Source organism: Trichosurus vulpecula, chromosome 8 (genome assembly GCF_011100635.1).
Source record: "Trichosurus vulpecula isolate mTriVul1 chromosome 8, mTriVul1.pri, whole genome shotgun sequence".
NCBI lineage: Eukaryota > Metazoa > Chordata > Mammalia > Diprotodontia > Phalangeridae > Trichosurus > Trichosurus vulpecula.
Genome location: NC_050580.1, coordinates 65,267,107 through 65,282,559, shown reverse-complemented (window position 1 = coordinate 65,282,559; position 15,453 = coordinate 65,267,107).

Below are 15,453 nucleotides of genomic sequence, written 5' to 3'. Positions count from 1 at the left end.
AGGAGGTGCTGATCTGCACCATGAAGGGAGTTTCTACATCAAGAATTTCCAAATAGATTTAATCACAAGTCTGGACAGTCCCACCTCCCCTCTTAAAAATCAAAATTAATGTAATAAACTTAAATTCATAAGCTCAGAGTCTCTTCTCCACACATTCTGAGAAAGCAGCTTCATTTTATACCTCTTCTTAGGGCATGACCCAGTCTCTCACACAATAACTTGGCTTGATTTAAGGAGGTATACAGGCCCTATTCACACTCAAAATACTTGTTTTTAAGCAAAACAAGTCAATACATTGGTCTTACAATGTAGGCCTCATTCCACACCTACAGTCCACTTGTACTTCTCTACCCAAGGGAAGGAGTATGTTTCACTATTAGCCCTATGAAGTCAGCAGTAGCTATTATGTTGATTACAATGGTTTGTGCATTCCCCTTTCCTTCTTAAAGCCTTACCAAAATTCTGCTGACTCCTACATACCCCAGAGTAAAAGAGACATCTCCTTCTTTTGATTTCTCATAGTCATTTGCCTGGGCATCTTTTTTTTGCATTTATTTCATTCTCCTTTGCCTCAATGATATTTATGTTTATGCCTTTCCCCCAGTTAGAATGTAGTAATAGTAACAGTTCATATATCTATAGTAGGTTTTATTAGCACTTGGTAAGGAATTGTAAGCTTCATGAAAGCACGGCGTGTGTGTGTATATACACACGTATATGTATGTATGTATATATATGTATATTATATATATAGTCATATAGCAATCCGGTGTGTGTGTGTGGCTATAATATGTGACATGCATGTTTGTATATGTGTGCATATGGTTTCATATTTCCAATTACCTAAAACAGTGTCTTGCACATGATACTTAATAAATTTTGGTCAGATTGAATCAAATTCCCACCTCCAAAACTTTGCTTTTGCTGTTCCCTCTGCCTAGAATGCCTTCCTGACACCCTTTCAGACTGCCAAAACCGACTCATTCCTCAAGGGCTGGTTCAAATGCTGCCTCCTTTGTAAAGTGTTTTTTGATCTCCCCAATCCAAGGAGCTTTCTCTCTGGAACCCAAATTCCCATAGCACCTTGTACCCCTCTTTGCATACTGGCTGCTCTAAGATTTTATGTCATCGAGGGGATTCATGTTTCTCATAAGAGTTGGCATTGATGATTTCTGAAGTCCCTTCCGGTAGTGAGATTCTAGTTTTTGACATGTTCATAATAAAAGCTGAGGTATAGTGCTTCCATAGGAGGAGTAGGAGAAGTGAAGACTTGAGCTAAAAAAAAAAAAGAAAGTGTGCGTGGTTTGGTGGAGTTGGGACTAGTGAAGTATAGTGATTTGGGGGAAACTGAGGAAACCCTGAAGGAGAGCAGTCTCCAGACCCTGATCTTGTTCCAGATTCTACGTCCAGGTTTAAAGTGAATAAGGTCAAAGATAATTAAGAAGCTATAAAAGAATTAAGTAGAATTAAGATGATCAAGGAGGATTAGGAAATAGAACCTGAAAATAAAGGGAGATTCAAGAAGGAAAAGGAGAAGGTAGATGCCAAATCAAGGCAAGGTAAATAAGTGGAAAAATTGGTGGGTAAAGAAGCAAGTTGAAATTGATAGAGTAGCCTGGTGGTTGTAGAAAAATAATATGTGGGGGCAGCTAGGTGGCACAGTGAGTAAAGCACTGGCCCTGGAGTCAGAAGGACTTGAGTTCAAATATAACCTCAGACACTTGACACACTTACTAGCTATATGACTTTGGGCAAGTCACTTAACTCCAATTGCCCTGCCTTCCCCCTTCCCCCCAAAAAAGAAAATAAAAATAACATGTGTAGTATGGGGCTTCTCAAACTTTTTCCACTCAAGACTCCTTTAGCACTTCTTAAAACCCCATATGGGATGGAGACTCAAAATTTAAGAAGTGCTATCTAGGGTATTTGTGAGGCAAAGTGCAGGGGAGTCATCACTTCCTCATTTCTCAGGACTGTACCTCTGTTCGTGTAGTCCCAGAATTCAAGAGGTTGGGTTTTGGGGGGTTGTTTTTTTTGGTGGAGGAGGGGTGGTTGGCTGTCACATCCAACTGTTGACTGATATTGACCTTGCCGTCCACTGAAAGTCCCCAATCTTTTTCAGACAAACTGCTATTTAACCATGCTCTTCACACCCCCATCCCCTCCATCTTGTACTTAGAAAATTGATTCTTTGAACCCAAGTGTAAGCTTTTCCATTAACCCATATCAAATCCAATGGCTAGCACAGTGTCTGGCCCATGTCAAGAATGAAAAACTAAAAACAAATAGCACAGGGCCAAGTCCCAACTAAATTAAAAGTCTAGTCCTCCAAGCCCAAATCCAATCAAGTTACAGTGATTAAGCTCCTACTATGTGCAGAGCCCTGTTCTAGCTACCTAGAAGTTAGGTTTGTATCCATTTGTATCTGGAGATACAAATGATAAATTTGATAAAGTTCCTTCAAGGAGCTTACAGTGTAGTAGCTATGAGATATATGATCCAATCTAGAAAATAATCAAAGCCAAAGGCAAAGTCATACTGGTGGCTGGAGTGTAGAGGTAAGACCTGAATTGAGTCTTGAAGGGGGAAAAAATCATCAAGAAGCAAAGACAGAGAGAAAATCCTCTTGGCATGAGGAGAATAGCATACAAAGCAGTATGGACGCAGGAAAGGGCAGAATGAGTTTGAGGAAAAGGGAGTAGCCTAGTTGAATTGGAACACTTATGATACAACGAAGAAGCCATGAGGGACGCTGGAGCCAGTGGACCTGGATTCAGATTTTGGCTCTGTCCTTTAATGCCTGCATGATCTTGGGAGCATCAATTTAACTTTCTGGGACTCAGTTTCCCCATTAATAAAGTGAGAGGACTGGACTCAGGGGTGGGGAACCTTGGGCCTCAAGGCCACATATGGCCTTCTAGGTCTTCGGGTGTGGCCTTTTGACTGAGTTTTGCAGAGCAAATCCTTTTATTAAGGAAACTTGTTCTATGAAGTTTGGATTCAGTCAAAGGGCTACAGTTGAGGACCTAGAGGGCCAAGTGTGGCCTAGAGGCTGCAGGGTCACCTCCCCTGGGATGATTTCTAAGGTCCCTTCTAGCTCAGTGCAATAAGGCTGCTTAAGTAGATAGAAGCTAGAATGCTGAGGGCTTTAAGCTCCTTCAGCATGCAGTGGTGAGCCAGTGCAGGGTTTGAGAAGAATAGCAATGCAGTAACTCCCATGAATGAATTAGGATGCTTACTTTGGCCAGGGTGCAAGCACCCCAACAAGTGCCTATTCATAAAGTCACAGTTTTCAACAGTCATGTCATTTTTAGAGGAGAGAGGACAGCTCACCTTTCAAATACCCCAAATCTTAGCAGTAGTCTAAACAACGTCCCCTTCATGCTAATATTCCCAACTTGATGTCCAATGGTCCTAACCATTTTGAAGAGAAATTGTCTGCCATGCTGCACATTCCCTACACTGAGTTAAACAGGCTGGGGGGTGGAGGTGGAGGTGAGGGGGTAGGGGTGAGGGGTGAGGAATTTCCTCTCCTCATCATTACTTTCTGAATCCAGCTGGTGCTGATTTCAAGCCTCTTTTATATCTCCCCAGTAATTATCACTCATTTACTTGTCTTCATGACTCTGGTTTCATGCTGTTTTTCCAGAATTCCTGCTTTCTTAACTGGTTTTGTGGATTGTACTTTGTATCTGCAGAATCCAGTTCTAGTTGATTTCCTATGTCTGAGATTTGGATAGCAGCCTCTGCCACTCAGGAATTAATTGCAGATAAAACCCCTGGAACTCAAAAGCTTTGCTTTCTCTCCTCTGCGCCCACACTAGTGGAGCCTGTTACAGTTTTGCTCCCCTCCACATGAGCTCCCCTTTCTACCTCCTTCTGAAGCTATGCTTCCTTGGTGGCCAGGTGGTCTCTGAATCTAGTGCTGTCCTGGAAGAGGGGAGTACCAGTGTGAGCCATTTAGGTCAGGATCAATCAAGCAATTCATGAATTATAAGCACTTCTGAAGAGCCTAGTGCTCTCCAGGAACTGCTAGGTAGGTGCTGGGGATACAAAGATAAATGTAAGCCTCTGCCTTCAAGGAACTTACATTCTATTGGAGGTGACATAAATATATAGTATACAAAAAAAAGCACAGTAATTTTGGTGGGGGGAGGAGAAGGAGAGAAGTCACTGCCCTTCCCTTGTATGCCAAAGGGGCATCAACTGAACAACCTTTTTTCTAAGCAGAGAACTTCATAAAGCAGAAAAAGCTCAACCAACATTTATTAAGCACCTACTACATGCTAGGCCCTGGAGATTCAAGGGCAAAAATGAAAGTCACTAATTCCAAGGAACATGTGTTCTAGAGGTGGTAGGATGAGTGTTAACAAGCACACAGATAAATAAATGAAAATCATGTGCAAATTAAGCACAAAGTAGGTTGGGGATAATGTAGAGCACCAGAGGTTGGGGGAAGGTGTCTGGAATCAGAAAGGGCTTCATGTAATTAGAAAGTCGTGCCTCAACTGAGCCCTCAAGGGAGCTATAGATTCCAAGAAGCAGAGGCAAGGGGAGTGAGCCTTCCAGGGATGAGAGACAGATCATGCAGAGGCAGCTACGCCGGTTTGTCTGGAGCACAAAGCATGTGTAAGGCCCTAGAATGAAATCAATCCCATAAGACACATTGGAGCCAGACAGTGTAGAGCTTAAGATGCCAAACAGGCACGTTTTTATTTTCTCCTTGAGCAAAGGCATGGAGGCTCAAGATGGAGTTGCTGGTGGTGGTCCTTTGCATCCCTCACCTTCCCTTCCTATACTTTTCCTTGGCCTCTGGTTGGGGCTTCAGGAAGAACCTCTGTCCCATTTCTCTCCCTTTAATTCCTCTCTAAACCTCAGGCAATGCATTATTATCTTATGAATAGGGAGGCTGGGTTGTACAGCCAACAGAGTAAGGGCCCTGAAGTCTCATCTTCATGAGCACCAATCTGGCCTCAGACACTTACTAGCTGTGTGACCCTAGGCAAGTCACTTAACCCTGTCTGCCTCAGTTTGCTCATCTGTAAAATGAGCTGGAGAAGGAAATGGCAAACCACTCTAGTATCTTTGCCGAGAAAACCGTAACTGGGGCCACGAAGAGTTGGAAAGGGTTGAAACAACTGAACAGCCCTTGGCTAGCTATGTCTCTAAGACCTTAACTGGAAAGGGCTAAAACCACTGAACAACAAAACTGAGTGAATATGTCACTCCCTCTGTCTCCCAAGGGGCTCTGCATTTTAAACTTTATCTCCCAGTGTGTCTTCAATCTGGTTAAAAGCATTTCAGGCATCAACAAGCAGTTGATATGATCTGGGCCTTAAGCATAACTGACTAACTACTGTGGGTCCAGCCTTAGGGAGAATTGAGCTCTAGAACAGCAAGCCCATTCTCTCTCCCAAATGCCCAGTTACTCTTCCAGCTCTGGCCTTATTCAATACACTGCACTCAGGCAAGATAAGCATCATTAGCATCATTCTCCCTTCATAGGCCAAGAACATTATACCCAGAGCAGTTAAGCAGTTTGCCCAGGGGTCATAATGAATAAGAGGTTAAACTGAAAACAGAAATCACATCATCTTGGTAGGATCTCTCTGGCAAATTATTCAAGGACTATAATTTCCTAGCTTCAAAGATCTAGGACTGGGAGGTGCTAATACACCTCCCACTTTCTGAGATTGGACTATGCTTCTTTCTCCCTTGGGGACTGTGAATAAAGTATCCATTGGAACAGGCTTACCAACTTCCTTAGGTTAAAGCTAGCATCAAAGGAATCTGGGTGAACCAGGAAGCCTTGGCAGATGAACAATGGGGAGGAACGGGGGACAAGAAATACACTCTTCCCACCTTCATATGACTCCATGGAAGCTAGACGAACAAGAGCACTCATCATTCTTATCACTCTCTTGTTTTATTTTTATTTATATTTTATATATATTTATATTTCAGGCTGCCTTCTGAGGGCTTACAATTGTCTTCAATTAAGTTGGCCCTTTATGGGTGAATTGAAGAATATCTAAAACATGGGGGAAATGGTGGTAAACTTTAGGTCAGGCAAGTTGGTTCCCATTTTCATGTTTGTTGTTATTCGGTATTTTCCGTCATGAGTCTTTTGAAATTGTCTTGGGTCATTGTATTCCTGGGAAGAGCTAAGTCTATCAGAGCTGATCATTGCACAGTGTATCTGTTGCTGCATACAATGTTCTGGTTCTGCTCACTTCACTCAGCATCAGTTCATGTAAGTCTTTCCAGGTTTCTCTGAAATCTGTCCGCTCATCATTTCTTACAGTACAATAGTAAGGATATTAAATCCTTGATGCTGTTGACATTCCTTGTGAATGACTTCTCACCAACTTTTCACCCCTCTGAGAAATCTGTCTCTTCCATCTATTTCCCTATTGCTCCCACACTTCCTCCTTCCTCCTGCTACATGCCCCGAAGACACCTTCGATGTCCTGTAGAAAGGTCTGTTCTTTATTTTATGCTGCTCCCTTACCATGTAGAGTATGGGACAAAACCCTTTCCCAGAATGTAAAAGCACAGGAAACAAAGATGTCTCTGGCTAGTACTTGACTTGGGAAGGAAGAGTTTCTTTCATTGTTAGAAAACTTCCAGAAGGCTTGCTGTATACAAGACACTGGGCCAGCGGCTAGTGAACAATACAAAGATGAACCAGGCAAGGTCCCTTCTCTAAAGGTAAGGAGGACAGAATTATGCTCAAATCAGTGTCTAATTTTGATTTTAGAAGACTAACAATGAATCCTGGCTCTTAGTAGAGTGGTGGTAGACCTTAGTGGAGAGGGGAAAGAGAACAAGCATTTAAGTGCCTACTATGTGCAAGGCACTATGTTAAGCACTTTATAAATATTATCTCATTTGAACCATAAGTATGGAATGGCCGACCTTTTGACATGCTTTGCATAATTGTACCCCTTTGCCACAAAAGGAGAGTTCCATTGGTAGGCAAGAGAATGGGGAGAGTGTGATTGGAAACTGACAGCTATGTTTTCTCTCTCTTTTTTTTTTGGACAGCTATTTTCAAAAAGAGCATTAATTAAACCTTTTTTTTTTTTTTCAAAAGAGAAAGGGAGAAGAAACTTTGAAACTCTGTAGTGTAGTAAATAGGATGAGAGGTTGGAATCTGGAAAACCTAAGTTCAGATCTTGGGGAGTCTTAGGCTAAGTCCCTTAACCTTTTGACCTCTGTGAGTCCTACATGGCCCATCTGTGAAATGCAGATATTTATACTTACAGTGTTTTTACTTCAGAGCATTGTTGTGAGGCTCAGATAACCATCCTGGTTTTCCTCTTCTGGGTATTTGCTAGATCCTCCACATCCTTCTCAAACCATGGTGCCCAGAATTCAACACAGTAATCTAGAGGAGGTCTGATGAGGTCTAGAGGAGGTACAGTGGGACTATCACCTATTTGTTTCTTAAAGTGATTCCTCTCTTGATGTAGCCCACTACCTCATTTGGTTTTCTGGCTGCTGCTGACTCATATCAGACTTGCTGTTGACTATACCCCCCACTTCTTTTCAGAACAACTGTTCTCTCACAATGCCTCCCATCATGTATTCACAAAGAGGATTTTTTGGTATCAATGTCTAAATCTTTGCATTTATCCCTCTTCTATTTCCACTTATTTAATTTAATCCTGTGTTACAACTTGACCAAGTCTTTCGGTACCCGGTGTTGTCATCAACTATCTTGCCTTCTCAGCCTTCTGTCACCTGCAAATTTGGTGAGCATATGTATCATCTATGCCTCTATCTAAGTCATTGATAAAAGTGTAACATAGCACAAAGTAAAACACAGATCCCTGGAGGTACTTTACTGGGGACCTTTGTCATGTTCATATTGAACTGTTAACAACTACTTTATGACCTTGAGCAAGTCATTTAACCTCCCTGTGCCTCAGTTTCCTCATGTATAAAACAAGAAGGCTGTACTAGATGGGCTCAGAGGTCCTTTCCAGCTCAAAACCTAGATCCTCTGATTAGTAGGGTATTGTTTTTGTTCAGTCATTTTTGACTCCTCATGACCCCATTTGTAGTTTTCTTGGCAAAGACACTGGAGTGGTTTGCCATTTCCTTCTCCAGTTCATTTTACAGATGAGGAAACTGAGGCATACAGGGTTAGGTGACTTGCCCAGGGTCATATAGCTAGTAAGTGTCTAAGGCCAGATTCACCTCTCTCCTTCAGCTCGTGAAGATGAGTCTTCCTAATTCCAAGTACATTGCCCTATCCCTTGCACCACCTAGTCGTCCCAATATGGTATTACACGTAAATAATTTGTAAACATTGGAATTGTGCTCAGAATGTTTTATTTATATATGTGCAACGTTAAAAAACATTTGGAGATTTCTGGTCTAGTCCACATCTCCCCATCTTCTCCACAGCAATAATTTGAGATATTTTATTAAAAGCATTGCTAAAATCTAGATGAACTATACCCAGCATTCTCTTTATCTAGAAGTGGAATAACACTGTCAAATGAGGAAATGAGCTTTGTCTACCACTGTACAATTTCCCCCACTCTCCATACCAGTTGAGATTTTCAAACTTGTTATTTTTTTCACTATTTCTGCGTTATTTCTCCTTTGGCATTTTCATGGCACCTGTCAATGCAGAGCTTGGGCACTCGCTTTAGCAAGTTAAAAAGGCATCCGCTTTATGCACTGTTTGATTATGCATGAGTTTAAAACCAAGACAGCTCTGCAGCAGCTGGCAGCCAAGAAGACTTATGAGCTCATCCACAAACAGCTTCTTGTCAGGCAAAACCTTTTCAATCAATCAGAATGTATTTATTAAGTAGAGGCATACCCCATTTAAACTTGCTAATGGTTTTCAAAATAAAAACATCATGTAAGTTGAAACAATGTCTTGGAGGCAGTGAGCTCCACAGGAATCATGCTGATGTGTACACAACACATAATAAGATGATTTTTAGAGGACATTGGCTCTTGATGCCACTGAAGTCCATCAGTCAATCGATAAATATCATTAAGTGCTTACTACTACATGCCAGGATCATCAATCCTCTGGTAAGCATTTTGGGGGACTCATAAAAGATGCCCATTGGGTCTCATGGTGTTGCAGTTGAGTTTGGTTATATTAGTGACAATATTGAAAAATAGAGTTGTTGAAATTATGTTAGGGCATACTTACGTAAACTCCTCCCCACAATACTAAGCACTGTAGGACCAAGACATATATGCGTGAACCAGTCGCTGCAGCTGATGAGCTCATAGTCTCAGTGGGGGAGCCAACACATAGACACATGAAACAACTAAAGAACGACAAAAGGCTGTTTGTGATTAAGGACTAAATTGTGTGGTTCCCAATGAATCATCCATTTTTATTGAGGAGAAGCTCTCTTAGAAGCCTCTTCCCTATTTCTTTCCAGCAGTTCTTACTACTGTGCTTTGAGGTTTTAAAAGTCTGAATTCTGCATGCAAGATGCACTGATCTGACTTGCATCATTCTCCATGTCAACTATATTTGCAATATTCCTTCCTATCATTTCTCCTGTCACTGTCTCTCCTAACTGTAAAGCTGCAAGCAGGAATCGTTTCCAAGCAATCTGGTTTTCAGAGAGCTAAACTCCCTTGCTTTGGCTGAATTCAGAAAGGTTTTTGGATGTGCTCTTTCTATTCATTAGAATTGTATTCATCAATTCCAGGGAACTGAGAGGTCAAAGTCAGAGTTTCAGGACCCCAGGGAACCTGGGCAGTTAGGTGGAGAAGTAGATAAAGCACTGGGCCTGTAGTCAGCAAGTCCTGAATTCAAATCCAGCCTCAGACACTTACAGGCTGTGTGATCCTGGGCAAGTCACTGGATCTCTGTCTGTCTGAGTTTCCTTATCTGTAATATGGGGAAAGAGGGGCATCTCCAGACATACTGATCCATATCTTACCACTGAACCCGGTTATGGCTCCAAGGAGAAAGTGAGGCTGGTAACTTTGCACATTTCTCTCTCACTTAAATCCAAAAACTTGCAAGTCACGACATCACCTTCCTGATGTCATGGTCCTCTTGGAGAACGAAGGACAGAAGGTGAACTAAGGATGCCTTATATGCTGCATCTTTTCATGTCTAAGTTTCTTACTAGATTGTAAGTAAGCCTCACGAGCAAGAATCCTAATTTATACTTCTTTGTGCCCCACATAGTGTCAACTATAGTACCCTCCATTACTAGGAATAACAAACTATTGAACCCAGCCTTAAAATAGGATTTAGAAGTGGAGAGAACCATAGAAATTGTCTGGATGGTGAGTTCTTAACCATTTTTAGGCAGTTAGGTAGATACATTGGCTAGGTTGAGACTTAGAGTCAAGAAGACCTGAGTTCAAATCCTGCCTAAGGCAACTACTGAGTGATCCTTGACAAGTCACCTCTCTCTCAGCCTCAGTTTCCCCATCTGTAAAATGCAGATCATAATAACATCTACTTCACAGGGTTATTGTAAAGATCTAATGTGATAACACATGTAAAGCACTTTGCAGTCCTTGAACCACTATATAAATGGTAGCTCTGATTATTGGCCTTTGTTTTGTGTGTGTGTCATGGATCTCTGGCTGTCTGCTGAAGACTATGGACCCTTCCTCAGAATAATGTTTTTAAATGCTTAAATTAAAATATGCAGGATTGTAAATGAAATCAATAGTATTGAAATCCAGTTATCAAAACATATTTTTTTTTTAAAAAAAAGACAGGTTCTCAGACTCCAGGTTAAGAATGACTATTCTAGGCTAGTCCATCTAGCCCATTTTACAGATGAGAGAATTGAGGTACTGAGAAAGTGGGATGACTCACCCACAGTTATTATTTGGCTCCCAGCAGAGCCAAAACTAGATTCCTGGGCTTCTGAGTTCTAAGGTCAGTTCTCTTTACATGATATCTTGCATGGCCTCTTAGCTCAATACGTATTTCCCCTGTTTGCTACTTTATGTGGCCTGCCTTCATGCTGACAAATTAAATGTTTTTTTGGATCAAGGGAAACATCAGCCAACATGCCATTAGATTGCCCTTCTAGCAATGTACTTTTTCTATTTATGAGATTAATAGTTTCTATTCTGTTCAGTCCCAGGCTGGGACTGGAAATGCTAAGACATCTCCAACCCCTTTTGGAGTTTGAGAAATTCACTCCTTCTGTGCTTTGTTCTCCTTTCTCACACACAGAGACCACAACCTCCCCAACCCCCAGCCTTAACCCCTCCAGACTTCCTTCTCTGTCACCATCTCCCTCTACTGATTACACTATCTGGTTGAGAGCAATGCATCAGAAGTTCCTGAGAGACTCTTCCTTCCTGTACAGACTTGTGGGACCATAGAATGTTAGAACAGGAAGGGACCTCTAGACAATCTAACCTTGATTTTACAAATAGGCAACTGGCAGCCCAAAGAAAGGAAACAATTGGCCAAAAGCTAGCTTAGGAGAATCAGGGCTAAAATACAGTTGGCGTAGTGGACAGAGTGTTAGATTTAATGTCAGGAAAATAGAATTTGAATCCTGCCTCTGACCTTTTCCAGCTGTGTGACTCTAGGCAAGTTACTTAACCTTTCCTAGCCTCGGTTTCCCCAATCGTAAAGTGATAGGGGTTGACTTGAATGCCTCTAAGATCCCTCCCAGCTCAAAATCTATTATCCTTCAATTCAGGACTCCAGTATCCAAGTTCAGGGCTCTCTCCATGTTGTAGAAAAAGTTGAATGGAAGGGACTTTGTCAAGACTTCTTTGTCCTTGGATGTTTCATTATGTTTCACTTTTTTCTCTCTTCTTAACTCTCTATAGTCTGTCTTCTGATCCCATCCTTCAACCAAAACTAAAGTTGCTAATGATCTCTTCATTGCCAAATCGAACGGCCTTTTCTCAGTCCTCCCACAGTCTGAAGAAAAATAGGAAGCATTCACAAACATTTTTAATCAATGAGCCTTTAGTTATATTAAAAAGCACCAATTGGAGTAACAGTTTAAGGTATCATAGTAGCCTTGCTAGACTATGAGTGAAGAATTCAAATCTTGCTTCTGATACAGTAGCAGTGTGAGTCTGGGGAAGCTACCTTTGAGTCTTGGTTTGTTCATTGGTAGCTTGGGGATAATAATTTCTGTAAGAGAATATTCAGAAAGTGCTTTTAAAATGCTACATTTTAATGTCAGTTATCTTATTCATGTTAATTATTAGGTGAACTCTAGTTGTAGGGAACCTTCCGGACACTTTCTAACACCCCTCAACTCCCAGTCACTTGAGATGAAATGCTTTAGTTGACCAAAAAGCCTCTGAATTCAAGACCGATAGTGCAGGTGGAGGGACGTTGGTTCTGGAGTTCAGAAGATATGGGTTCGAATCTTGCCTCTAATGACTGCTACTCATGGGATCGAGGGTAAGGACCTCCTTTTCCCCCTTTGTAAAATGAGGGAGTTGGACTAGAAGGCTTTTAAGTTCCCTTCCAGCTCTAGAGCTATGATCCATAGGTTATGGCCGTACATTGGGAATTGGGAACATTGGGAATATTTCATCCTCCTGGAACAGCCTGGGTGGGAACTGACACATATCTCTTCTCTCCCGGCTCCCCCCCCAATCCCCCTCCGTTAATTAGGTCTTTAGGAGTCCCTAAGGGCAGTTAGGTGGCACAGTGGAGAGAACTCTGGACCTCAAGTCAGGAAGACTCATCTTCCTGAGTTCAAATCTGGCCTCAGATACTTACTAGCTGTGTGACTCGCAAGTTGTTTAACCATGTTTGCCTCAGTTTCCTCATCTGTAAAATAAGCTGGAGAGGAAATGGCAAATCATTCCAGTATTTTTGCCGAGAAAACTCCAAATGTTATCATGAAAAGCTGGATACCACTGAAATAACTCAACAGCAACAAAGGAGTTTCTAAAATCAGTCTAGTTTATATACCCTCAGGCTAGTACTTCACCTCACTGCTGTACCTATATTTCCCTTCTGTAAAATGGGAAGATAATATACAGTTCTCTCTCTCTCTCTCTCTCTCTTCTCTGTGTGTGTGTCTATATATGTACATATGTATATGTGTATGTATCTATCTTTCTATTCTCATTTGATTCTAATAACAGCCCTGGAAGGTAGGTAGAATAGAGATTATTTTTTTCCATTACATATAAAAAAAAAACTGAGAGAAGCTCAGAGAGTTTTCAGTGCCTTGCCTGAGGTCACAAAGCTGGGACTTGACCCCTTTGTGCTTTCTACTTCCACCCTACTCTCCCTCTATGCTACTGAGATCAGTAGTGTCCTGGTATGTGGTGTGGTGTTTATTTTTCAAGTATTTTTAGAAGGGGCCTGAAAATGAATCATAGGTCTTGTAAACAATTACTGCTGCAATTTTTAAGGCCTGAGATTGCCCTGACATTTCTAAACCTAAAAAGTCATGTGTATCACCTCTTCCCTCTGGGTGGGCAGGCCACTCAGCCCAAGGTTGGATGCTAACTACGCTCTTTCAAAAGCAAAGAAAGAAACCAAGGACTTAAAGACCAAAAAAAAAAAAGGTGGTATTGCTGGGTATTAGTGAAAAAGTGTCTGGGCTACAGAAAAAAGAACATTTTATGCCCTATTTCTGGTTAGTGTTGATTCTCCCTCAGAAGAGGCAGAATGTTCAGTGGAAAGAACCCAGGGCCCGGAGGTAAGAGACCTGGGTGCTAGTCTTGGGTCTGCCATTGACTTGCCATGTGATCATGAGTTTTTTTTTCCCTCTAGCTAAGTCTCTACTTCATCTGTAAAATGAGTTGGATCAAATAACCTCTAAGGTCCTTTCCAGTTGTAATATTTGGTTTCTTTACTTTTACTTCTTGCTATTATTTACGCATCAGCTCTTCATGCTTATAATTACTCCGTCTGCACATTAGGCTTTCTAACTACCTGTTAAGAGTTCAGATCCCATGGTTCTCTTAGGCTTGGTCTGTCAACCAGAAATAGTCCAATCTCTGATCAAATTAGATGTGATTACCTTTCAGCCCCAAGAGATCACGGGTGATAGAAGGGGCAGCTGATTAGCCTCTTTTGTCAGTTGAGGGCTAGCCTTCTTCCTAGTATTTAACATGGGCTCCATTAGATCATCAGATTTTAGAGCTGGAAGGGACCTTAGAGCTTATTTGTCCAACCCTTCCCACCCTCCTCCTCCCCCCAGGCCCCCAAAGAGGAGGAAACAGAGGCCTAGAGAGAATAATGTCCTTTCCACCAAACTACACTGATTTATACAGCCTTCACTCAGGATATGGCCTGAGATACTTAAGATGACCTCTCTCTCTCTCTCCATACGTATGTGTGTATATGTATACACACATACATATATATTTTTGTTCAGTCATTTTTTTCAGTTGTGTCCCATTCTTCATGACCCCATTTGAGGCTTTCTGGGCGAAGATACTGGAGTGGTTTGTCATTTCCTTCTCCAGCTCAGTTTACAAACAGGGTGAAGTGATTTGCCCAGGGTCACACAGCTTGTAAGTGTCTGAGGCCAGATCTGAAATCAGGAAAATGAGTCTTCCTGACTTGAGGCCCAGCACTTTATCTACTGCACCACCTAAGTGCTCACATACATATTATGTATGTGCATGTGTGTGTGTGTACATATATACACATAGATATATGTGCATATATACATATATACACATATATATGTATATATACACACACACACCCATATATTGCCTCTCCCTTCTAGGCAGGCTACTCAGCCCAAGGTAGGATGCTAACTATGCTCTGTCAAAAGTAAAAAAAGAAACCAATCTACAGACAAAAAAAATGGTGGAGTTGGTGGGGTTCAGTGGAAGAGGTCTGGGTTATGGAAGAAAGAACTTTCTAGGCCCTGTTTTTGGACAGTGTGATTTCTTTTCCCCTCAGGAGAGGCAGAATGGTTCAGTAGAAGGGACTCACATATAACATAATAAAACAAAGGAGTCTGTCATAGACACAGAATTGGAGAGCTAGAAGGAATCTTAAAAGCCTCTAGTCACAGTATCACAGATAAAGACTAGAAAGGAACCTTAGATGTTTTCTAGTTTTACCCCTTCATTTGACATCTGAGGCAACTGAGACCCAGAGACACCCATGACTTACCCAAGGCCACACCAGTAGTTAGAGGCACAGCAAGGACTAGAATCTAGGTCACCTTGCTCCCCACCCATGGCTGTTTTCACTAAATGGCCCTGCCTCTCTTGAGTGAGCAGGAGGAAAAGGACAAGTCAGCCTGGCTTGTACAAGTCCAGAAGCCTACTGAGCAGCGATCTTCCTGTTTCTGCATCAGGTTGCAGGCCATGGGTTTCAGGAAAGCATCAAGATCAGAAGACATTAGAGAAGGCACCCAGACCAAGAAGCTTGTGATTCTCAGTCATAGCACATAATTCTTGGTTGAGAAAGCATTTCTGCTCCTTTACACCTCAAACACACAGACTAGGGCTACTCTGGCAACAATTTCCCAA